Raw genomic sequence first — 24,673 nt, 5'->3', positions numbered from 1 at the left:
GAACATGGCGGCTAGTTGAGCGGCCTTTTGGGCTCCTGTAGGCCAGATTTTGCTGTTTGGATAAGACTGGGGGAGCCTTCATCTACTCGCGCAGGAAGGTGTGTCAAATCACTGTGCGTGATGCATGCTCCATAACATCGCCCTGAGAAGGAACATCCCTTACATCCCAGAGGAGGGGGAGACTGTGGTGCTACCAGGTAAGAATCCAGAAATGCCAAATAAAGATGATAGTGGTGAACAGGGACTTATGATACAATCTCATCAACAGCTTCTTCTCATGAGTGTGAGTATTTCATGAGATGTCATGACTTTGTACAATGAGCTCTTGTTGTGAGGAGTATTTTTTGGCCAGTTCTGAAGCTGAAGCTCTGGCAAATACAGGTAAAGTTTGCTTGATGAGGAAGCTTTTGACACAATAAGATTTAGGAGATGTTGCTTTCATTGTGTGAAATTTATAAAATGGACTGTGTTCTCCAGGGGATTGCTATGTGAATTGTGTCATATGTATGGTTTCATAACTATACTGCTTGTTTTTGCAGTAGTTCAGATACCATCACCATGACATCTTCATTGGGACCTTTCCAAGTTGTGACATTGGCAGGTAAATGATGCTGTTTGGACATACCAAGTGGACATGGATTGTTTCTGGGAATATAGGTCACAGACTTTTGGTGTACAAGACCTGTGCCAAGACAGCTTGCACAGTGATAGGATGAAGTTTGGAAGACTCCTTGTTGTGTGGTGGCTCTGGTACATCATGTGTGTCACCATGGGGACAGAAAATATGTAGTCCTAATCCAAATTCATGTTAGTTTCCCTTCACATTGACTAAACACTACTTTTGTATGAAATGTTTATAACTGTTTACATGTTTCATCCTTTTAGGCCCAAGTGCCTGTGGCACATCACTGACATTTGTTTGTTTCATACTACATGATGCAGAAGCACTAGATTGTAATGACCCTGTGATCAGAAACTGTTGTACTGTCATCTCTCTGAGTCTTGCATTATATGATGTTGGATACCTTTTGTGAGGTAGGCGATGTGACTCCAGCTGATGACATCCACCAGCTTTTTGTATGCCTATTCTACAGGAGAATGACTGATATATACCTTCCTTAAATGGTCTTGGGTTCTGTGCCTGCATATTTGATCATTTACCCAGTATGATTCAATCATGTATTACTTGCTAAGTTTCAGACATCCTATGATCCTATGAGATGAACAATGTAAAACATTTTCTTCTTTGACAAGACACTTGTATGTATGTGTTTGTGTGCAATGGTTGTACTCCTGAGCTGGACACTGTACATGCAACATATCACTGATTCCACTAGTAGGATTTTTTTCATTGTATGGTTCACATGTTCGTACATATCTACATTGCTAAATGTGAAATTTAAGACAGCAGACGATGAGTTTGTGACTTGTGAATTTATTGCAGTGCTCAGGGTGAAAACAAACTTGTGACAAAAAATAACAGTTATGAAAAGTGAAGGGTTCAGTTAAAATTAATGAAATCATAGGAATAGATGCCTCACCATCAGAATTCCAAAATCCAGAGTACTCCACCCATCAGAAATGGAATGGGGTTCAGGATCAGTCCACAGAGTGAATTTGGGACACAAAAAAGAGGACATTAAGGATGAGGATTCTTGCTGGCAGTGGTGGGTGTTTTGCCGCACCTCTTGGATTTTACCATAGACGTCCCCACAAGTGAGGCCGGGGGAGTTCAAGTACTGCAGAGGCAGGGGATCTGAGGGTGTTTGGCAGATGTACTTGAGCTTGATGTAGTTGGCCCACAGGAAGGGGAGATGTTGGGGGGAAAACCCTGCTCAGGGATGTATGGATGTTTCTCATCACCCCTGTTATGGGGCCCATGTTAAAGTTATGGGCCTCCATATGTTGGTTTATGTTTCTCTGCTGCAGCTTGATTTCCCAGAATTCAGTTAGCTGTTAGCACCTGGCCCATTATGACTTGGGACTCATGATAGACCTCCAAGACTTGGCTGATGGTATCCTGGTCACAAATTACCCCAGTGGCCTCATTCTGGAAGCCCACAGCATCCCTCCCATGGACATTACCCCTATGAGCATGTGTCCTTGGCACAGGGTGCCCTCTCCAACTGGGTCCTAGACCCTCAGTGTCAGGATTGTCGATTTGCACCCCAGGATCCAGGACTGGGGGGGAACAAAATAGTAGAAACTTAGTTAGGTACACAGGTTGGGGGCACATTGTCTGTGATATAGGAACAACTTGGGTGGGAGGTGTTGTTGTGGGCATAGTGAGACTCATTGTTGCTGTCTGACCAAGCTGTCCACATGGGCCAGGACCATCATCCACGTCCACATGTCCTGGAGTGTCATCATCACTGGGGCCTTCATCTAGAGATGGGTTGGGAGTCTGGTTGGTGAGTCATGTCTGTTCAGGTGCTGTGGAAGCTCAACCGGTTGAGAAATAGAGTACAATGTTGTTAGACCTGGTATTTTTTGTGTGGCCTCCCCTGTCTTTTTTGCCTCTGCTTCCTATGTTTTGACTGTGGGATGGATTTGTTTTTGCTGGTTTCAGTACTCTGGGTACTTCACCATTGCTGACCAGTGCTAATGTGCAAGTGCGCCCTGTGTAAATTGTATATGTAGTTGGCTTTCCATGATTGGCATATTTTATTTACTGGTAGGTCCATAGTAAAGTGCACCAGAGGTGCCCAGGGCCTGTAAATCAAATGTGACTGGTGGGCCTGTGGCCCTGACTGTGCCACCCACATGAGTAGCCCTGTAAACATGGCTCAGACCTGCCAGTGCAGTGTCTGTGTGTGCAGTTTTAAACTGGCAATTCAAACAAGCAAGTGTACGTACTTGCCAGGCCCAAACCTTCCCTTTTTATATATGTAACGCACCCCTAAAGTAGGCCCTAGGCATAGGGTATGTTAAAGGTAGGACATGTACTGATATGTTTTACATGTCCTGACAGTGAAATACTGCCAAATTCGGTTTTTACTGTTACAAGGCCTATGTCTCTCACAGGTTAACATGGGTCTGTCTTTAAATAACTTTTAAGTGCTGTTTCCCTTTAGGAGCAGATAGAGATAGGAGTTTGGTGTCTCTGAACTCACAATTTAAATATACAGCTTTTGGTAAAGTTGGTTTTAAATTGTCGGTTTGGAAATGCCACTTTAAGAAAGTGGCCATTTTCTTGCTTAAACCATTCTGTGACTCTGCCTGCTTGTGTATTCCTTGTCTGGGTCAGACTGACAGTTGGGCTGTTTGCGAATTGTAGGATCTTGTGAACAACAGAGACTTTCCTTTGAAGTTAGACAACTTCAAAGGCAGAAAGGGGAATAAGTAGTATACCCCGAACCCCAGATTTTCAGATTACATCTGGATTTAAGAAGAACAAGGAGAAGAGCTGCAGAGCTGGAGGAGGAGTGCTGCCCCTTTGCCCAGGACTGTGCTTTGGTGGGTTGGCCTACAGTTGCTGCTTCTGCCTGAAAAAGGACAAAGACTGGACTTTGTGGTATATTCCTGCTTGTGAGGTGTCTCCAAGGGCTCAGAGAGAGCTTGCCTCCTGGTTTGAAGTCTCAGGGCTATCAAAGGCTTATTGTTTTACACAAACCAGGTACTTTGCGTAACAACAACGTTTCTATTGTTTTCTATGGAGTAATAATCTATTATTTTACAAAGTCATAACTTCACTTGTGTATGTTGGATTTTTGTTTTTTTGGTCTTGTTTTCACTGTATTACTGTGTGTGTTGGTACAAATAATTTACACATTGTCCTGGAGATAAGCCTGGCTGCTTGTGCCAAGCTACCATGGTGGTGAGCAAGGGTTATCCTAAGCGAGTGTCTCCCTCGCTCTGACTAGAGTGAGAGTCCCTTCTTGGACAGAGTGCAAACTGACTGCCAACCAGAGACACCATTTTCAACAACTGTTATTGGTTTAGAGTAGAATCTACACCCAAAGGTTTTGTGTGATTGTAAGTAGAGATCTTGGACACTCTTAAGTGGTAGGTTTGCTGACTGTGCTAATGTACCATGGTCTTAAAAATGTTGACATGACCTGGGTGAAGCTTGCCAAAACTATTAGACTCAAGCAGCTCATTAGATGTATTGATCAGTTTCACTTTAGATGAGGGAATGAACATGATATCTTAGAAACAGTTAAGCTAACACAGTAGAGAGGAAACATGTGTAATTGACCATTCCAAGACCTAGTTGTGTGAGATATAGGCAAACACACAACTTTGAGGTATATCTAGTTGTAGGCATCATATAAGCAGTGGTGAGTCAATGTGTTAACTGCCACTACCAGTCTCATGAAGCTGCATAATGTCTTAGGAATACTGGATGTACACACTTGGTAAGGTGTAATTCCTGTCATCAATAGTTTCATTTTGTGAAGCCAAGACAAGAGCAAGCTAAGTAGGCAGACACATCTTTGAGTTGAGCATGATACATAGATTGCTATGTCCCATGAGAGGGTACATCATTTGAGAGATGACACATAGGTGTATTTGGACAAGTGCAGGAAAGCCTGTTGGTTAGAGGTACAGAAAAAGGGCCTCCTGCTAATTGTTGTCATGTCACTTGCTGCCGCTGCACACTACACAAATGCTAGACTCCCAGGGGACGGTACAGTACATCATTTGAGAGATGGCACAAAGGTGTATTTGGAAAAATGCAGGAAGGCCTGTTAGTTAGAGGTACAGAAACAGGGCCTCCTGGTAGTTGTTGTCATGCCACTGGCTGCCTCCCCACACAATACAAATGCTAAACTCCAAGGAAAGGGTACATCCTTTGCAGCAGCGGTTTCTCCATGAGGGCAGGGGAGCGTAACCCCCCCGCACACTCTGCGCCACCGGTGACAAACATAAAATGTCAATTAAATGTTAGATGTGCGTGTTGCAGTGCCCTCAGCCCTGAGACAAAAGATATGGGGGCATGTCCCTGATTTGCTGGATGCTCCAAAGTGTGGCTGTTTTTTGCCAGCCAAAGTGATATGCCTTAAGACAGCTGGGGGAGACCAAGCACAGGCCTCCAAGGCCTGAAGGCACGTCCAGCTAGCCCACTCCATCCAATCCAGGTACTTTTCTCATGCTGGTTCACAACATGAGAGCAGTGTCTGAATTGGTCACTTGAGCTACACTGCAGACTGCAGTTTCCAGAACACTGAGGAGGACATGCTGCAGTCAGTAAGTACCTTTTATCTTAATTTAACATGGGGTTTTGGAGGGAGGCCACGTTTTATTAGGGGATTTTGGAGGGAGGGGGTGTTTTATCTTGGGCTTTTGAGATAGGAGATGTTTTATTAAGGGCTGTTGGAGGGAGGGGGTGTTTTATTTTATTTTTTGAAGTGGTGGAGCACTTCGCTCGCCCCACCACTTGGTAGGGTTACCAGCCACCCCTGATCATTTGAGAGATGGCACACAGGTGTATTTGGACAAGTGCAGGAAGGCCTGTTGGTTAGAGGTACAGAAACAGGGCCTCCTGGTGGTTGCAGTCATGACACTTGACAAAAGTTTAGTCTTACATATCTGTTGCCACATGCCAGTTAGGTTGTCCCATACATTTACGTGTTGACACATACCATGGGTCCTGGGATGATCTTTTGATGTTGAAACACATACAGACCCCATTCCAACATTTGCCATCTAGTGGGGATTGATATATGTGATGTTATTTATGACAATGCATATTCACAAGCTTACATCTCTGCAACTCTGGGTATTGCATGTTGGGGAAGTAGATGAAGAACACAGTGGCAAAAGGTGAGATGTGAGCATGCAGGCCATTGAAGATTTGTGACAGGTTTTGTGTTGTAACGTACCAGACACCACTCTCCCGGCTATTCCTGTCAAGGCCTTGGGATGCAGGATGGCCAAGATGTTCTCCTCCCAGGGAAATAGTTGCAATGGGGCACTAGGAGGACTCCCACCTGTCTTATTGGCCTCCATGTGTTGCCTGAAAGACAGGGAATGCACCTTCCCCCTCAGGTGGTCATTCCACCTCTTCCTAATGTCCTCCTTTGTGCAAATGGTTGTGCCAACAGCATTCACTCTGTTGACTATCCTTTGCCACATTTCAATTTTCCTACTGAGAGGAGTATGCTAGACTTGGGCTCCAAACTATTGTGGCTCTACTCTTATGATTTCATCCACCATCACTCTCAGCTCATCTTTAAAAAACAAGGATCTTTGAAACATGACATGGATGTTAAATGAAGTGGGTGGCAAAAGTGATATAAGGAGTAAACGGACAAAAGTGTGTAAATGGTGTTGAATGGGATGGTAAAAAAGGACTGCCTTATCTGTCAAGGATGTGAAAAATGGTGGGCTTTGGTCTCTTTCTTGCAGTGGAGAAGCAAAGGAGTATGGTCTGGGAAGGGGTGCGTTTTATAGTGTGTTTTGGAGATGTGTCCACAGGGCCAATATATGTCAGCTGTGTTGTTTTTTAATCCATCCAGTAGGCATTTGTCTGTTGCTTTGCTGAATGCTTACTGCAGTGGAGGGCTGCCTTCAGCTGACCGCCGCAAGGAGACTGCCATGTTGACTCTGTTTTTGTAATGTGCTTGGCAGTTCCACATGGCCGTGATGGTGCCATTGTTTTGGCAGTAAGCGGTTCAGCCGGCTCAGCTGCCTTTTTGGGACCGCCACCTTGGTGATCTGACGGTCTGACCTACCAACGCGTATTCAGGTCCTTAGTCCCCTAATGGAGTATTTCAAAGACATTGGGGTTTACAAACAGTATCACTTTGGATACAGACAACAAGCCAAATACTATTGTGGAATGTCTATGACAGCACCTTAGCACAGGAAGCCAAAACAAACAACGCAGTAGAAGGATGGCACAATGCCTTCCATTCTACACTAGGCACAACTCAATCTACACTATACAAATTTACAAAAGCAATACCGAAAAGGAAAACTACCAAGAGCTAAGGATAGGGCAATCTGTTAGCCAAATTAGCCCTAAACTTAGCAAACAAACTAAACAAATGTACAACATGCTACAATTTAAAGTCAAACTCATTATAAATAACAAAGGAGTAAACTATTTGGAAAATGTAAATCATCTCAAACAATGTTATAAAAGATAATGAAAAAAATGCAAAGTATAAATTAAGTTATAATATAAAATATATACAGTTATTTAATGTGTACTAATCAAACATGTTGGAATAATTTTTAAAATATTTCTAGAAAAAAGTTAGGACATAAAGAAATTAACAAAGAAAAATAACAGTTGAAAATATACAACAAATAATTGTATATAAAATATGATTTACATTTTTTTATTATTAAAAACGAATCAAAATGTTTTTTACTTGACTTTTCACTCAAAGTATATAAGTTTCACAATGTAAACCTACATAATAAATAAAAACTGAACCAAAATTACACAAATGCGTGACATCTCTTTATCATACTAAGGGCCATATTATGAGTTTAGCCGTCCGAGGACTGCCAAACTTGCGGTGGTGGTCGGACCGCCGCACTCCTGGCAGTCTGGCCACCAGATTATGATTCTGGTAGTCGGACGGCCAGGAGACCACTGCCTCCACTGGTATCAGGGATTCCAACAGGCTGCTGGCTGTCGGAGTCGTGATCAGCTACGGCTGCGTCGAGTTTAGCACCGCTGTGCTGATCAGGACTCCCCTGCACTGCCATGGAAAGGCTGGTGGAAAGGCAGTGCTGGGGCCACAGTGGAGCCCCTGTACTACCCGCAACCATGTCGTGGGCAGTGCCCGGGCCCCCCTGCCAGCACCCTCGGAATTCACACTGTCTGCTATTGCAGTCAGTGTGCATTCTGAGGCTGCTTGTGTGCGACGGCATTATCTCAGCTTCCTTAGCTAGGCGAGGCCAATGCGCTTCACTGTTTCCACTGGGCTGATCAGCAAAAATGTCATAATACATCATTTCTGTTTGTCAGCCTGGTTGAAACATTGTAATAAAATGACAGCAGCCTCATCCCCGCCTTATTGGTAGTCTCAACGGCAATGCCACTAAGATCATAATTGGCCCCTTAATCTGGGGAAGATGTGACATTTACTACTCCCACTCCCAACTTGGATAGGGTGCTGGACACTAAAGGTATGACATTTACTATTCAAACTCCAGTCTTAACCAATATGGGGAAGAAGTTAGACACTAAAAGCTCACATTTACTATTCCCACTTCAACCTAAACCAATTTGAGGGAAACCTTTCAAATTAAAAGGTTTACATTTACTATTCTGACTACAATGTAAACCATCGTAGGAAAGGTGTTGAGTACTAGAGGGGTGACATTTACTATTTCCATACCAGTCTAAACCAATTTGAGGGAAGTTGTTGGATACTAAAGGGCTGACATTTACTATTTCCAGTCCAGTCTAAACCAACTTGAGGAAGGTGTTGGACACTAAAGGGATGACATATACTATTCCCACTCTAACCTAATGTGATTTGGCGGAAGGTGTTGGGCACTAAATGAGAGACATTTACTATTCCCACTCCAATGCAAACAAACTTGGTGAAGGCGTTGTACACTAAAGGGATGACATTTACTATTCCTATTCTAATCTAAACTAATTTAGGGGCAGGTGTTTCACACTAAAGGGTGGCATTTGCTATTCCCACTCCAACCTAATCCAATTTGAAGAAAGCTATTCCTACCCCAGCTTGACCCAACTCGAGGAAGGTGTTGGACAGTTGAGGGGTGACATTTACTATTCCCATTCCAATCTAAACCAATTTGGAGGAGGGTGGCGGACACTAAAGAGTTCCAAATGGCATAGTCACCTCAAAATGAAACATTTTCCAGATCATATTACAAAATAGAAATATCACATACACAGTCAATGCTCCACATTCTCACATATGTTTTGGATGTAAAATTTACAAACATGTTATCTAAAACACAGTAATCTAAACACCAAACCTTAATATACATAATTATATTTAAATGATAAAATGAAAATTTTAATCACTATTAAGAGTAATACATTGTTCAAAATGTTTACTACCATTCAGAAATTTTAAACAATACAATTAAATAAATTCCTCATAAAAAATTGACAATCATAGACTTAATATGTTTTTAATCAATTATATACATTAACACAATTAAAAGTACAAATTTCACCAATTTTATAAGTAAAAGAATTATCAAACTAAAACATAAAAAATAAAAAATAAAACACATGCAATCAAACTGCAATACATTACATTCCAATTAACACTTACAAATGATATTACTTATAACAATATTCTATACATCAATATTTTTTGCGATTAAAAACAGCACTGAAAACTATACTTTTACCTTCAATATTGCTGTCCACAATATTTTTGATGTCCCAATATTCTTAACACAATATTTTTGTAGCACAATATTTTTTTCAGATATTTGTCCAAACATCCTTCTAGCGATTGCTTGGGGTAAATGGTCAACGGAAACAGCATTCTTACCACACTGGAATAATGAATTCCAAGGGCACTGAGCAGAACAATCATAATGCCTAGTAGCCAAAATATAATTTTCAAATCAGCTATCGTTAAGGACACATGCCACCAGGTATCAACCCATTGCCATGGAACAAGCTCAGTAATATTGTTTTCTGTCACAACCACATATAGGATGTGGAAACTTTGTGTGTAACCTGGTTACTCCACATTTAACAACCTATTCCTGTGGAGGAAACTTTCTGCATGGAATCTTGCTCTGCCTTATTTAGATAAGATCGCTTTTTTTCTAAACAGGTGTGGGATAACCATACTTGATTTTTCTGGTAGGTAATTGAGACCAGACAAATCAGAAGAGATTTTGCCTGAAGCAGCAGTCAGACCTTATTCCCTGTTTTTTTATTAGGGGAGCATACATCACTCCCCTGCAAGAAAAAGCCTTCCTTTTCCCTCCCCTGCTGCCCTCCCCCACACACCACGGGTCTCCACATGCACTTACCACCTGCCCTGAAGACACTAATTACCTATTTGATGGGGTTTTACCTGTAAATGCACAGTACTGGTGCAGATTTACTGCACCATTACAGTAATATCACAAGAGACTTTACCATTACTCCAGTATGGTGCAACTTGTAATCAAGCAAGAAGGACAGCAAAAGGCGACTTTGAACTAAAGGATTGGTTTCTGTCTGTGAAGTGAACCAGAAGATTTGTACTGGAAGACACTACCGTAGCTAAAGTGGCAGATGCAATAGTGATATATTTAAAGGAAATTATCCCCCAAACCTTTTCACTATTCCACGATTTTATGCGTTTGTAGACTTACGTCCCCCGAGACCAGCTGTAACAGCTGTAAGGACTCTGATTCCAAGTTAGATTGTGTCTCCAAGTTACTTCGTATTTAAGATATGGCCTTCCGAATGGGAAGAGAGTAGATGATGCTGAAGTGGTAGCTTGCTTCCCCTCAGAAGTGCAAGTTAGGTGTCATTTTTTCCACTATGTCTTGGCCTATAGTCCTATGGTATTGCTGCTGTACCAAATAAAAACTCTTTGTCGCGTCTGTAAAGTGCTGGGAGACAGCTCTGTGCAGCACTTACCAAGAGCATAATAAGTACTTAATGTGGGTAACCTTTGGTCTGACCTACGTAAATGAGTAATGCCACATTGCAAGAATGAAGAAACAGAAGTCATATGTTTGCGAATTCCTCTCGCATGCGGTTTTTCCATTTATGGACGTTTTTACATTGAGAACTTTAACCAAGTCCATATGCTTTACAAAACTTCTCTAAAAAATAGGGATTGGAGAATTGTGTCATTTCCCAGAGCCTGTTTGAAGAGTTACTCACTACTCCAGACGCCGACAAAAGTAACTGCATATATCATCAGAGTGTTGTAATCACATGTGGCCGAGGTCTGAGGACTTTAGAAAAACACTAGCCCTTTGTGTTTTTTCTCGGTCAGTCTTTGTAGAAAACAAACTTCTAAATTAGAGGCAGACATACAGAACAGCATAAAACCTGTGTACTTGGATAGGAAGGTCGAGCGGGTAAGTTCAAGCACTTTATCCCAAAATTCTGCACTAGTAAAGCCCCGCAGTTTGTGCAGAAGGAACTCCACCAAAGTAGGTCCGTTATTAGCTAACACCAACACATTGTATTACCTTTTGCTGAAGACAGCCGAGTTGCTATTTTAGGTATACGTGTTTTATTATCTGTTTGTGTTTTATTATCTTTCCGAATTATATTAACCTCCAGATGGCTATTTTTACACATTGCATGTATGAGAAAAGCATCTTGAAGATAGGAATGCAAGACAATTTAGGACCAGACCCAAAAATGCATTTTGCTGTCGGAAATCCTGTGATTTGCAAAAACACAGGGTTTGTGATGTCAAAATGCCTATTTGGGCCTGGTAGACCCATTCTGGGGTCCAGTAAAGCCTTTTCGAATCTCAAAATGAATTTACTGACTCATTCTGCTTCGAAATTAAGAACTGGTGTATAATGAGTGGTCTTCCTCGTTGCAGATAGTGATTTGTGTAATTAATATCGATTAGGCAGGTGATTCTAAAGACCCCTGCAAATAGAGATATTGCACCACTACCTAGTAGAAGCCAAGATCTTCACATTTTCTAATCAGTTACCATCTAAATTTGGGAGAAATTGTGGTCACAAACCACAGTTTGGATAGAACACCCCTTACATGCCTTTTTAAAAATTGCTTCTCGGTATGGAATTGAAACCTCAATTTATGATTCAGAAACCCTTTTCCGAACCAAATCATGGCATTAGTACATATGACAAATGCGGTTTGTGGTCACATACTCTTGGATTTTTGGAATCCCAGTTTGGAAATGAAAAACCATTCACACATCCGGCCATATGTGAGGTAACTATTCAAAATGGTGACTAAATGAATCTTTTTACAGTCTGTTGCGTTTTCGTTAATGCATATTAATTTCTGAATAAACTAAAAGGCTTGCTGAGACGTGCAGTTTCTGTTTGAATTTGTACTGCACCTGTGACTTTTGAAAAATACCCTTCATATATTTTTTAGGTTCCATAGTTATTTATGGGTAGTTACCTTGAAAAACCTGTTTTTCCAAGAGGGTAATGTGTATTGAAAAAATAAGGGCCTAACAACCAGGCAAACAGATTTGTAGCTCCGGAGGAGAAGAGGTATACTACTTTGCTTAATTACAATTGCCATACTGTTCCAATATATGGGATTACCGATTATGGGAACACATTCTGTATTTTAATTAGGGAACTGAAGCCAGGACAATAGAGTAGCGGTCCCGGCAAAGACTGCTGGCAGAATCTCAGCCCAGCTGATGGCAGACCCCCTCCTACTGCACTCTATTGTGCCTACCAACCGCCTCCCTCGGTACCAGATGCCCCAATTATTCCCTGGTGCACAGTGATCCATTGATCCTATTTATGGCCTTTCAAAGCAGGTGGTAAAAGAGAGCATAAAAGTGAAAAAGGGGTCGTTAGCTGGCCTATTAGCTGCAATACAAAGTCTAAAATATTAGAAAATCCCATGTTAACCATCCACATCATGCACATCTTCCTTACATAAAGTAATGTTAACCAGAGTGTTAGAATTCCTAAAACATAACACTACCATTACTGCAAATTGTACTCCTAGCCTGGCCATACACTAATTTAAAATGTCAAACATAATTTTATATATTATATGCGACTATATATATATATATATATATATATATATATATATTTATATAATTATATTTAAATCATTAACGTTCACAAATAGATTGAGTCCCACTTTCAAAGGACAAATGTTTAGAAGGTTACTATTTCTCAAGAAACGAATGAAAAACTGTAATTTAAACATTTAAGCACAGGTTTTACGATGCCTACTAGGTGTGGAAATAATACAAACTTCACATTCAACAACATAACCAGACAGTTTCTCCTTTATTCATTTTCATTTTCATTAATAAAATAAAGTAAAGGTATGAAACGCCTCAACATGCTATTGTGGCTCTGAGCACGTAAATAAGGCATATCATCTTACTGAATTTGTACAAACCACACATTAGAAACATTTGCATTTGTATATACAGTTGTAGCCTTTTGTTGTTGATGGAATTGCAGTTTGATTACTAAGTATGATGAGGTTCTAGATTACAATGTAATAGAAATGCACATAAGAAACTCGATTCTGACTAAAAACTAAGGGCTATACTTATACTTTTTGACGCAAAACTGCGCCAACGCAGTTTTGCGCCACAAAAATTAGCGCCGGCTAACGCCATTCTGAAGCGCCATGCGGGCGCCGTATTTATTGAATGACGTTAGCCGGCGTTAGCCGCCGGCGCTGTCTGGTGTGCGTTAAAAAAAACGACGTACACCAGGCAGCGCCGGCGTAGGGGGAAAATGGAGTATGGGCGTCCACAAATGGTGCAAGTCAGGCTGAGGCAAAAAAAATCGCCTCAACCCGATTTGCGCCATTTTTTTACGACTCCCAACCCCCATTGAAATGACTCCTGTCTTAGCAAAGACAGGAGTCATGCCCCCTTGCCCAATGGCTATGCCCAGGGGACTTCTGTCCCCTGGGCATGGTCATTGGGCATAGTGGCATGTAGGGGGGCACAAATCAGGCCCCCCTATGCCACAAAAAAAAAAGAAAAAAAAAATACTTACCTGAACTTACCTTAATGTCCCTGGGGTGGGTCCCTCCATCCTTGGGTGTCCTCCTGGGGTGGGCAAGGGTGGCAGGGGGTGTCCCTGGGGGCAGGGGAGGGCACCTCTGGGCTCATTCTGAGCCCACAGGTCCCTTAACGCCTGCCCTGACCCAGGCACTAAAATCCGGCGCTAATGAGGGTTTTTTAGACCCGCCCACTCCCGGGCGTCATTTTTGGCCAGGAGTATAAATACGACGCATATGCATCGGAGTCATTTTTTAAGACGGGAACGCCTACCTTGGATATCATTAACGCAAGGAAGGTGTTCACGCAAAAAAATTACGCTAACTCCATGAACTTTGGCGCTAGACGCGTCTAACGCCAAAGTATAAATATGGAGTTAGTTTTGCGTCGAATTTGCGTCGAAAAAAATTACGCAAATGCGGCGCAAACGGAGTATAAATATGCCCCTAAGTACACCAGCTTAGGACACATCAAAAGTCAGCTGATGTAATGAAAGTTAAAGTTATATCCAGCACTGGTGGTCAGAACACGAATCCAATGGAGCGGTGGAGAATAGTTTGCCACATATGGAGATCCATGCAATTGGCACTGGGCTTTTTCCTCGAAGGTGGCTCCTGTTGGCGAGGTGGCCACTGCAGTGTGGAACAAGCATTGGTCAAGCCTGTAGGTCTGGCATTGACAGCTAGTCTTTTTGGCTTTGCTAATGATTGTTTTGCTTTCTCGTGTTTTTTCTGAAACATTATTGTTGGGAGAACTGCCTAGTCCTCAACAATATAACAAAAATTAGAACATTGCTAAAAACAAAATAAATGTTGTCTCAAAAAGCGCATACTGCTACAGTTGGCACTGAAATGATCCATTTTGCTCGTTGTGCAAGAACAGAATGCTGTCAAGGGCATTGGCTAACAGTGAAGTTTGTCAATGTCTAAAGTACTCTGACCCACTGACCCATACTGCATGCTGCAGTACGCAGACAAAACGTGAATGACACAACAGGCCAGGGGATAAAAACGACTGGTTGAAAGCGCCTGTAAGTAGACATATTGTACATATATATTTGGAAAGGTGAAATTGTCATGTCTGGTGCAGATCCGAACATGGTTCTTGGTGGCAAATCTACCATGCCTCCTTGGCATGCTAGAATTGCTGACAAAACCTGTATGCACTAGAAATGTACCCACAAAATGGAGTCTGCATTCTAGTTATCCCACTATAAATGATTTTGGCTCACAGGGACTTCTTTCAGTACACCAGCAACATTTAAAGAGCTTTTTTGAAAGATCACCAGTAGTGGCACTGCCAGAAATGACGGGATGGACCAGCCATTCAAAATTGGAAAATCATGGTGTATCAGATTGCCAAAATTGGGGGCGGGGAGTTGGGCGTGGGCAGTTTTAAGCGGATGTCCTATCACTAGCCACCTCTTTTTATGCACTGTTCTGGGCCACTGCTCTTCCCATGGTGATACTATGGGGTGTATTTACAAGCCACTTGTGCCTCCTGTGCGTCACTTTTCCCCATATAAAAAGTGACGCACCCACGGCACAAGGGGCTTGTAAAAAAGTCCCTATGTATCGTTGAACAAAAATTTGTTTTGCTAGAGTTTTCCAGTTTTACTGTACATTCTGGGATCTTTGTTTTGGAAGGTGGATCATTCTTTGAGCTATTAAATAAATGGGTGCAATAAATAAGTATGTGCCACACTAAGGAATCTGTTCAGTGCACGAGCTATGGACCTGATGTTCAAGAGTATTTTGCTATCACAAAGTCTACAATTTGCATATTTACTGGGTTTGCGACCTCAAAATAAATGTTTTGTATTTACAAAAGCCTTTTACAATTCAGGACAATCTTTGACTTGTAAAAAAGATTTTGTGAACTTGTCACAATTTGAAAAAGGAGGGACCATAAAAGGGTCAACCTTCACACAGCTGTGATTTGGATGTATTAGTGCTTTGTAACCGTAATTGTGGTTGCAAACTATTGAGTTGATACCGACACCTCAATTGGCATTTGATTTGTAAAAGGGAAGCTGTCCCAGTGAGGCATCCCTCCCCCCCTTTGGAAATCAGGTCAGTAAACTCGAGGGGAGCAAGCAGTAGTTAGTTTATTACTTTAAAAAAAAAAACACTTTTGGTATTACAAATGTATGGACAGATATGTACTGCCACTGCAGGCCTCCATGTCTGCATTTGAAGCAAATCACAGGGAGTTGCAAATTTCAACCAGACGAATTAGTATTTATTAGGGGGCATGTTTTGTGATCCCCTGCAAATGGAATGTTTGCATTGTAACCTACTAAAGTATTTCACATGCAAATTGCTTTCCAAACTCAACATCACTGGCTTGTGAATGGGAATAGTACAGATTATGTAAAGAAAGCTGCAGACTGGTGTGCGATTTTCAAGCGCCATCCTCTACTGTGCTTTGCAGGGTACATAAAGTGATGGATGGAATGATTTAATTAATCTCAGCCATTGCTAATTACTCGGCTCACATCCCAGTCCATTGTGATTTTGCACACTATGCTACCTCAGTTTGGACCCATCCACATGACCCCGCTCCTGTAGGAACAGTCCAGCCCGAACTGCCAGGGTGGTCCTCCTTTAACAGGAACACAAGCATCCCAGGCCAGTTCCACTTTGATTGGGGACTTTAGGCGGTGTAGCTTGGTTGTAGTGGTATATGGAGCACATGAACTACACCTGGTTATCAGTCACATTTAGGGCATGTCACTAAAATATAAACAATCTTACTGTGACTTGTTAGATCTGTCATCTTTGTTTTGGTCTTCCCTCAAACCTTTTCCATTCTTCCTTCATTTTTTCTGAATTTCGTTTTTTCTGGCATCAGGACTCTGCTAACCAGTACTAAAGTGCTTGTTGTCTCTTCTTTAAATTTAGTAAAATTGCCTTACACCCAATTGGCATGTTTATTTTACTGATACATCCCTAGTAAAGTGGTACTACGGGTACCCAGGGCCTGTAATTTAAATGCCACTAGTGCACTTATTGTGCCACCTACTTAAGTAGTCTTTCTGAACATGTCATAGGCCTGCCATTGCAGCCTGTGTGCAGTTTCAAAATGTTATTTTGTCTTGGCAAAAAAACACTTACCAGACCTAAACCTCCCTTTCTACACGTATCCCCCACCATTAAGATACGCCCTAAACAGCCCATAGGACAGGGTGTATTCAAAAAGTTGGATATGTACTTTTAAGTTTTACAAGCCCTGTTAGTAAAAAAACTCCCAAGCTCGTTTTTGACTACTGCAAGGCCTAACCGCAGTCATTTAAATTTGGATTATCTTCTTACATTTAATAAGTATTACCTTGTAATAGGGAGTAGGTAGTAATGTTATATTTGGCCTCAAAAGAATTGTAGTGTAAAACCGTCTTGAATGGTGAGATTTTAAGTCATAATCTTGAAAATGGCACTTCAGAAAGCTAACATTTTCTTGCACTAACCATGTGCTCCCTGCAGTCTGTGTTTTGGGTCATATGACTATCATTAGTTGGCAGAGGCCCTTGTGTGGTCCTCCCAGACAGTGAGACAAAAAATGATTAGGTGTTGGCAGGATGGGTCATCCTGCCGGGATGGAGTTGCTCCCTCCCCATCTTGTATGTTGAAGGGCTCCCTCTAGAACACTCACACAGATACTTGACACCAGCCTATTGTCACCCTAGACCATTTGGCACCTGGGTGGATGAAGCAAGTACATTTCCACCACCAGATCTATGGGTGGCCTAGAAGTTTCCCCCACTTCAAAGGCTAGCCCCGGGTATAAATATTGAACCTTCAGACTAACTTTTCAGCACACTCCTCGACCTGCAGAGGACCCCCAGAAGGACTCCCCTGGGCTTCAGAGGAATGCTCTGCTTCTTTGGGCCTGTGTTGTACCTCAGAGGCCCGTCCCGCTGCTACCAGATGACTGCTCTCTTGCTTGAAGCCTGCCTTGTACCGTTAGAGTATTTCCATGCTTTCTGAGGCCTGCTTTGCTGGTTGAGCTGAGGGCTACTAGAGTGACTCCAAAGGGTAGGTTGCTGGCCTCCTCTGTGAGCTACAGGGACATATAAGCTCCAGAGCACTTGAACCCTGCACCTGGGCTCTGCCTAGAGAGAGTCCAGACATCCGCAAGTGGTGCCCAACCAGTGATGGACCATTGGAAGTAGTGCTAAAGGTGCTCTTCTTGCCAAAACTTTAAACTTGTGATTTTGACAAATTTTCACCAATAAGTGCCCTGAGAACTAACAGGAGACTATGACCTACCTGCTTGCTGATCTGCCCGAGTTGCATCACTGGTTGGCAAGACATTGCAATAGGTTCTGCTACATTCATCTCATCAGCAGCAATTCCTGTTCAGCTGGACCTCTCAGAAAAGATATGCTGCCTATGGAGGCTTCAATGGCAACAGCTTGCAGCTTCATCTTGCTGGAGTTCTTTGATCTCCTAAAAAGTGACAAAGTACGAATGTAAAAATCTTCACTGCATCTTCATCCAGCAGTACCCCAACAGTGATGCCTCCACTTCAGACACTGCCAGCTGCCTTGCCCCGTTAAACTTTACCTTCTCAGGAATGTTTCTTTTAAATTTCTTGCAAGTCTGAAGGTGACACTATACTAGACCCAATCTACCTCATGTAGCCTAACAGTACTCCATTGTGGTTGGCCTCAACATTTGACTTCTCCTGTGACTGGATCCCACGGTGGGTGCTGTAGGTGCTATTTTTCACTTAAAACTTTAAAGACTCATAACTAAAGGTAGGTAGTAAACTCCGCTGTGCCGGTTGAGTTTGCAAAGTTTTACCCGCTGGAGAACATAGTTGGACAAAAACTCCACCACTCTCCATGTTTATTTCTCCCCCTGCATCTGCCATAAACTTACTGTTAGACAGTCCTGTTAATTAGGGTCTGGAAGCAAGCTTTCTGCTCAGTGAGCTATCTTACTGTATCTGGCACAGCCACAGCCAACTCTCCAGAAATCATGCAGAAATCAACAACTCTCTTTCAGAGTCGGGATCTGAGCTTCAGTTTATCCATGACTGCTTCCCTGGAGAGCCACGTGGATAAGGAAAGACTGAACTACACCAACATGGGAGCGGATGTCTATGATTTATTCTACAATACCGACTTTCCAGCTTCTGGGGCGGCTTTGCTGCTGGCTCTAGATGTGGCCAAGGAGAGGATGTCAGAAGTCCAGGGTGCATGAATAGACAGTCTGTTACAAAGATACAAATTATTTTCCACCAAGAGCATGATGCCTGAAGCACAGACACTATTGTCTCCGCTGTTAAGTTTTAAAACTTCTATGAAGCCAATCTTGAGCAACGTTTGATGCTTCAGCAATTCGTTCATCGCAAATGTCCCAACACGTCTAATGTGCTCATCAAAGCCCCATTAACATATCTCAGTGTTCCGGGGTATATATTGTGGAGTTTGTGAAAGCTCTGGGCTGCTCCAAACAGCTGAGGGTGAAGTGACAGCATGTCTCAAGCCATGTGGAAGCAACGTTAGTAAGAGTTCATGTGTGCTCACAGATCACTGTTTTTCAAATTGACACCATGTGTTCAGGCCTAGGTTTCTTTCAACAGACCACTGCATTCTGGGAGTGGTAGTCTTATTTTGCTCCAGTTAAAGCACACAGAGTAGCACACATGATGAAAACATGATTTACAGAAACAAAGGCCAGGAGTGAAAACCTGCAATTCCAATGGCATGGAACAACCCAGCAATCCTTTGTTTTAATGTTTTACAACAAAAAGTATTTCCTGTCCAGCAACACAATGATTACTCCTGAAGACTCCTTCTGTGCATCTAATGGGTTGCCAGTAACACTCATTCAACATTCTTAGCTGCACAATATACCTTAATACTATAAGTAAAAAAGTGTGCAGGCTAGGATGACATGGGCTGAAAAAGTGAGTCGAGACATCTGAAGTGTTTTGAAAATAGAGCAACTAATTTAATTGGGAAGCAAAGGTGAAAGTGCCAAGGTGAGAGGGGAAGGCATTTGGAATTAGTAATTGAAGACTTTTGGGAAATGGAATATAGAGAGTTGATATCTTTGCTCTTGTATTGTGTGGCTCTGGGTCTGGTTCCTATTTTCCTGACAGACCACAACCACTGATGTGGGCATGTCCATTCATAATCGCACCCATCCACTAAACACTCAGCATGATTACCGGGCGTGCGATGACAGCTTTCCTACATTCTCAAGTTGCTTATATATATTTCCTTGCCCATGATGACAGACATGATACTGGAGATCTACCAGTAATCAAATGTATATGTCAAATGTTGTTATTCGAATAGAGTGGAATCAAGCATGTGCTGTGATGCAAATATCTGTAAGAACGGTAAGGAAAAATGCAGTTATATATTCATTTGTCACTGTGCGAGTTAATGTTCAGAAAAGGGGATGTGGCGAGTGCACGCTGAAGGCATGGAGTGGTAGGCACATGCTAGGCTGTTAACCCTGAGTCTGACACCCAGTTCCCCATCTCCTCATTCCCCAGCACATTGGAGCTTGCACCACGAACCACCCGCCTCCCCCTGTGTGCAGGTTGACTGGTGCCCGAGCCTGCATCACCGGCACTACTATTAGTAAACATGGCTGCAGGGTAAAAATGAGGTGCTGGAGGTGGTGAGGTGTTCATGTTTGTTAGAAACGGTGTCTCTAGTTGGCAGAGGTATACACCCTTGTCTAAATAGGAATCACAATCCTAGTCAGGGTAAGTAATAGACAATCCAAATCATCTTGTGCCCACCCTCTGGTAGCTTGACACTGAGCAGTCAGGCTTAACTTAGAAGGCAATGTGTAAAGTATTTGTGCAATAAATCATACAACAACACAGTGAAAACATCACAAAAATACACCACACAGTTTTAGAAAAATGCAAGATATTTATCTGAGTAAATTAAGGTCAAAACGTTCAAGATTTAATAAGTACCAGTTGAAATGTCACTTTTGTAATGATAAGAAGAGTCTTAAGGCTTTAAAAAGCAATAAGTGTCTCTTGCAAGAATAAAGTACATGGTATGCGTCAAACTTTCATGCACGGAGACCGCAGAGGGGGTATTTGAGGAAATTGAAGGGTGTGCGTCGGATTTCCTGGCGCACACAGACGATGCGTCTTTAATTTTCCACGCGGCAAGGACTTTGTGTCAAACTCCGGCGTGCAGGCTCGAATCCTCTTTCTGATGCGGGGTCTTTTGATGCCCAGGGATAATGCGTGGAAATCCTGGGTGTGCAGGATGAAGTCACAGGTGCTGCGTCGAACCGGTGGGCGATGCGTCAGAGTTTCTGTCACACGGCAGGTGCTGCATCGATTCCTCCCGCAGGAAGTTGGGCTGTGTTGTTGCAGCTAGGTGCTGCGTCAATCCAGTGGGCTGTGCGTCAAAGTTCCGGTCATAGCACTAGCACTGCGTCGATCTCCACTCGGGGAACCAGGCTGCTTCATTCCGGTTTGGTGATGCAGTGATTCTTTTACCGCTAGGCAGGCTGTGCGTCGATTCCGGCAGGCTATCCGTCGGTTTTTGCTGCACAAGGAGTTCCTTTGCAGAGATGACGTCTATTTGGCCCTGAGACTTCAGTAAACAGGAGGCAAGTTCAAGCCAAGCTCTTGGAGAGCACTTCTCAGCAGAGCCAGAGGCCAGCAAGGCAGCAGGGCAAAAGCAAATCAGTGTTCTGTCACAGCAATGCAGTCCAGCTGAGTCCTTTGGGCAGCCAGGCAGCTCCTCTTGGAAGGTTGCAGGATCTGGTTCAGAGTATTTGTCCCAGGAAGTGTCTAAGTTGGTAGAGTCAGGGACCCAGTTTATATACCCAAATGTGCCTTTGAAATGTGGAAGACTTGAGAGAGAGGTTTTGAAGTGCACAAGGTCCTCTTTCAGCACAACCCTGTCTGCCAGGATCCCAGTAGAGGGTTTGGCAGTCAATTGTGTGAGGGCAGGCCACTGTCCTTTGAAATGTAAGTGGCAGGCCCTCCTTCCTTCCAGCCCAGGAAGACCCATTCAGTACGCAGATGTGTGCAGGTGTGACTGAGCATCCTGTGTTTGTGGTTGTGTGGGTAAAATACACAAGGGAGCTGTCAACCAGCGCAGCCCAGACATGGAATGGAGACAGGCTGTAAGGCACAGAAGGATTTAAGTGCAGAGAAATCTTTACTTTCTAAAAGTAGCATTTCTAAAATAGTAATATAAAATCCAACCTCACCAATAAGTAGGATTTTGTATTACCATTCTGGTCATACTAAATATGACCTATTTACCCCTTTCTGATCGGAATCTAGCACTGAAAAGGGTTATGAGGGTAGCCTTAATGTTAGCCTATGAAAGATGCAGGCCTCACAACAGTGGAAAACGAATTTTTGAGTTTTCCACTACCAGGACATATAAAATACAGAGATATATGCCCTGCCTTTTACCTACAGAGCACCCTGCCCTCTGGCTTACCTACGGCCTACCTGAGAGGTGACGTATATGTAGAAAAAGGGGAGTTTAAGGCTTGGCAAATACTTTTAAATGCCAAGTCGAAGTAACAGTGAAAGAGCACACACAGGCCTTGCAATGGCAGGCCTGAGGCATGGTTAAGGGGCTACTTATGTGGGTGGCACAATCAGTGCTGCAGGCCCACTAGTAGCATTTAATTTACAGGCCCTGGGCACATGCAGTGCACTTTTACTAGGGACGTACAAGTAATTTAAATATGCAAACTGGGTATGAGCCAATGTTACCATGTTTTAGGGGAGAGAGCATATGCACTTTATCACTGATTAGCAGGGGTAAAGTGCGCAGAGTCCTGAAATCAGCAAAAACAATGTCAAAAAGTAGAGGTAGGCAGGCAAAAGTTGGGGGTGACCACCTTAAGGCTGTCAGGTCTAACAATATTTTACCATCACCAGGATTTATGGAAAACACCAACAATGCAGAGAGGGAGCTGAAGGTGGCGGGAGGTAGTTGTTTCCTGGACTTCAGAGCTGCTGTGTGTCAAGTAACTGGGAGTCACATGGACGGGGGCAACAGCTCTGTATCACTGGAGTAGATTTATGCACTGTGTTCATCATAATCGTGTGATAATGATATATCCCATGTTGCCTGTCCATTAACATCAACCATGGCATAACATGGACAGTATTAATTGCCGCACTAAACTAAAGTTGGGTGAGTTGTGAATTCCCACACCAGTGCTCTAAACCAGTGGTCTCCAAACCTTTTAATGCAAGCAACCCCCTCCTCCTAGTTATAAAACAAAAAATCAGTGGCCCCCCTCAGAATTTTTCACAAATATTTTATAAAGATGACAATGGTTAAATATTAAAAGATGTATATAAACATTGCAGTTAAGTACTGTTACCTTTTTTTAAATGCAATATCATGTTTCTGCTTAAAATAAAAAAACTGTTATCTGTGTAATGTTTCTTTTGGCCAGAGCTTGCCACCCTGGGATCACTTGAGGCCCCCCTAGGGGGCCCACCCCCCAGTTTGAAGACCCTTCTCTAAACTAATGTCTTCTTACAAAAATAATGCTTTAAAAAATTAGAGTGCGATCCTGAGTGCAAACATTCTTCCAGAGCCAACTCTAGGCTCAGCTGGCAGGTCTTACCAGCATGAATTTCTGTTCTCTGGTGATTTTTTTGTGCACTTTATTAATGGGCTGATATCTGTTACACTGCTTCAGTTCCGCCCTCCCCTAATCTTAGCTCTGATTTTTCTGATCAGTTTTAATTTGATCTGGTAGCCTTTTATGTATCAATTCTTTTTCTATTTTTATTAATTGGTGTGAGATTTTTCTTGTGTTCTGTTGTCACTTTCTTACTGTTTAAGTGATGCATACGTACATAACACAGTGCGTATAAGTTAAGCCTGACTGCTTTAGTATCAACCTTGTAGAAAATTAAGCACAGGTTAATTGAGAGACTTTGGGGTTCACCCTGACAACGATTGTGGTTGTTGTTTGAGAAGGGTTTGCACCGCCCATCAACCAATAACCCCATTTCTTACATGAATGCATCATGATTAGCTGCAGGTTGTGATGAAAGTTGTACTCTGATTTGGGGGGCTTCCTCTTAAAGTAATGACACCTGGTGCATATGTGCAAATTCCATCTGCACAGAACATACTTACTGCTATGGGAGTAACCTGGCAGTACTCCCTTCTTTTCTCTTTGAGAGGGGAGCTGTATTCTTTTTACTGGGTAGTGGACTGCATGTTTCCATGATTTCACACGACACCCAGAGTTTTTCCAAACACCCCACTAGCGATTAAAATTAAGTATTTTGGCTGAATAGCCTCTTTGCCCCTACTCTATTCAGTAATGAGAAAACACATTGGATTGGAAGGAATCCCCACATTTACATGCAACACGCCCCAGCAGATCCACATTTAAGGTTGTGCTAATGCTAGAAGAGCACCTATACATTCTATATGGTAGAAGGGCCTTGAGGCCAACTCTGCAATACACAATGACACTCGAGGCACCAAAAAACACTGGGCCACATGTATCAAGCCTTTTTGCATTTGCAAACTGTGCGAATGCCCATTTGCGAATGCAAAAATGCCTTCCAGTATTTATGAAAGGCATTCAGAACGCAAATTTAAGGACTCGCTAAAATAGAGATTCCTTAAATTTGCAAGCCTGTTTAGAGAATCGCAAATTGTGATTCTCTAAATAAGAAATCGCAAATAAGGAATCCTTATTTGCGATTTCTAAACCACATGTATCAAGCAATTCCTTAATGCAAATTTGGCATTAAGTAACCACAATTACCACCAAGTTAAACTTGGTGGTAACCATGTGCAAATTTTAAAAATGCATTAAAAAAGCATTTTTAAAATTGCCATGTAATGCACGCATGCCCCTTTGGCATGTGTGCGCCTTACATGTCCCCAAAAACTTTTTGGGGTTCAGCAGCGGGGGCCTTACGCCCCCAGCACCCTGGGGTTTTGCATTTCCAAAATTGCGAATTCCAGTCAAGAATCCGCTATTTGGGAAATGCAAAAAAATCGCTAATATGGGCCTACAGGCCCATAGGTGCGAATGGTGGCTGTATTGCTTTTTGCG

At 42.6% G+C, this 24,673-nt stretch overlaps 1 protein-coding gene across 3 annotated transcripts in view; it reads left to right on the top strand.

Annotated features, from left to right (window-relative positions):
• Positions 1 to 24,673, top strand: part of LOC138284927 (prolyl endopeptidase FAP-like) — a 551,554-nt gene that overhangs the window by 401,003 nt on the left and 125,878 nt on the right. The window lies entirely within an intron of this gene.

The sequence above is a fragment of the Pleurodeles waltl genome, chromosome 3_1 (assembly GCF_031143425.1).
Source record: "Pleurodeles waltl isolate 20211129_DDA chromosome 3_1, aPleWal1.hap1.20221129, whole genome shotgun sequence".
NCBI lineage: Eukaryota > Metazoa > Chordata > Amphibia > Caudata > Salamandridae > Pleurodeles > Pleurodeles waltl.
This window is presented reverse-complemented; position numbering and strand designations above follow the sequence as displayed.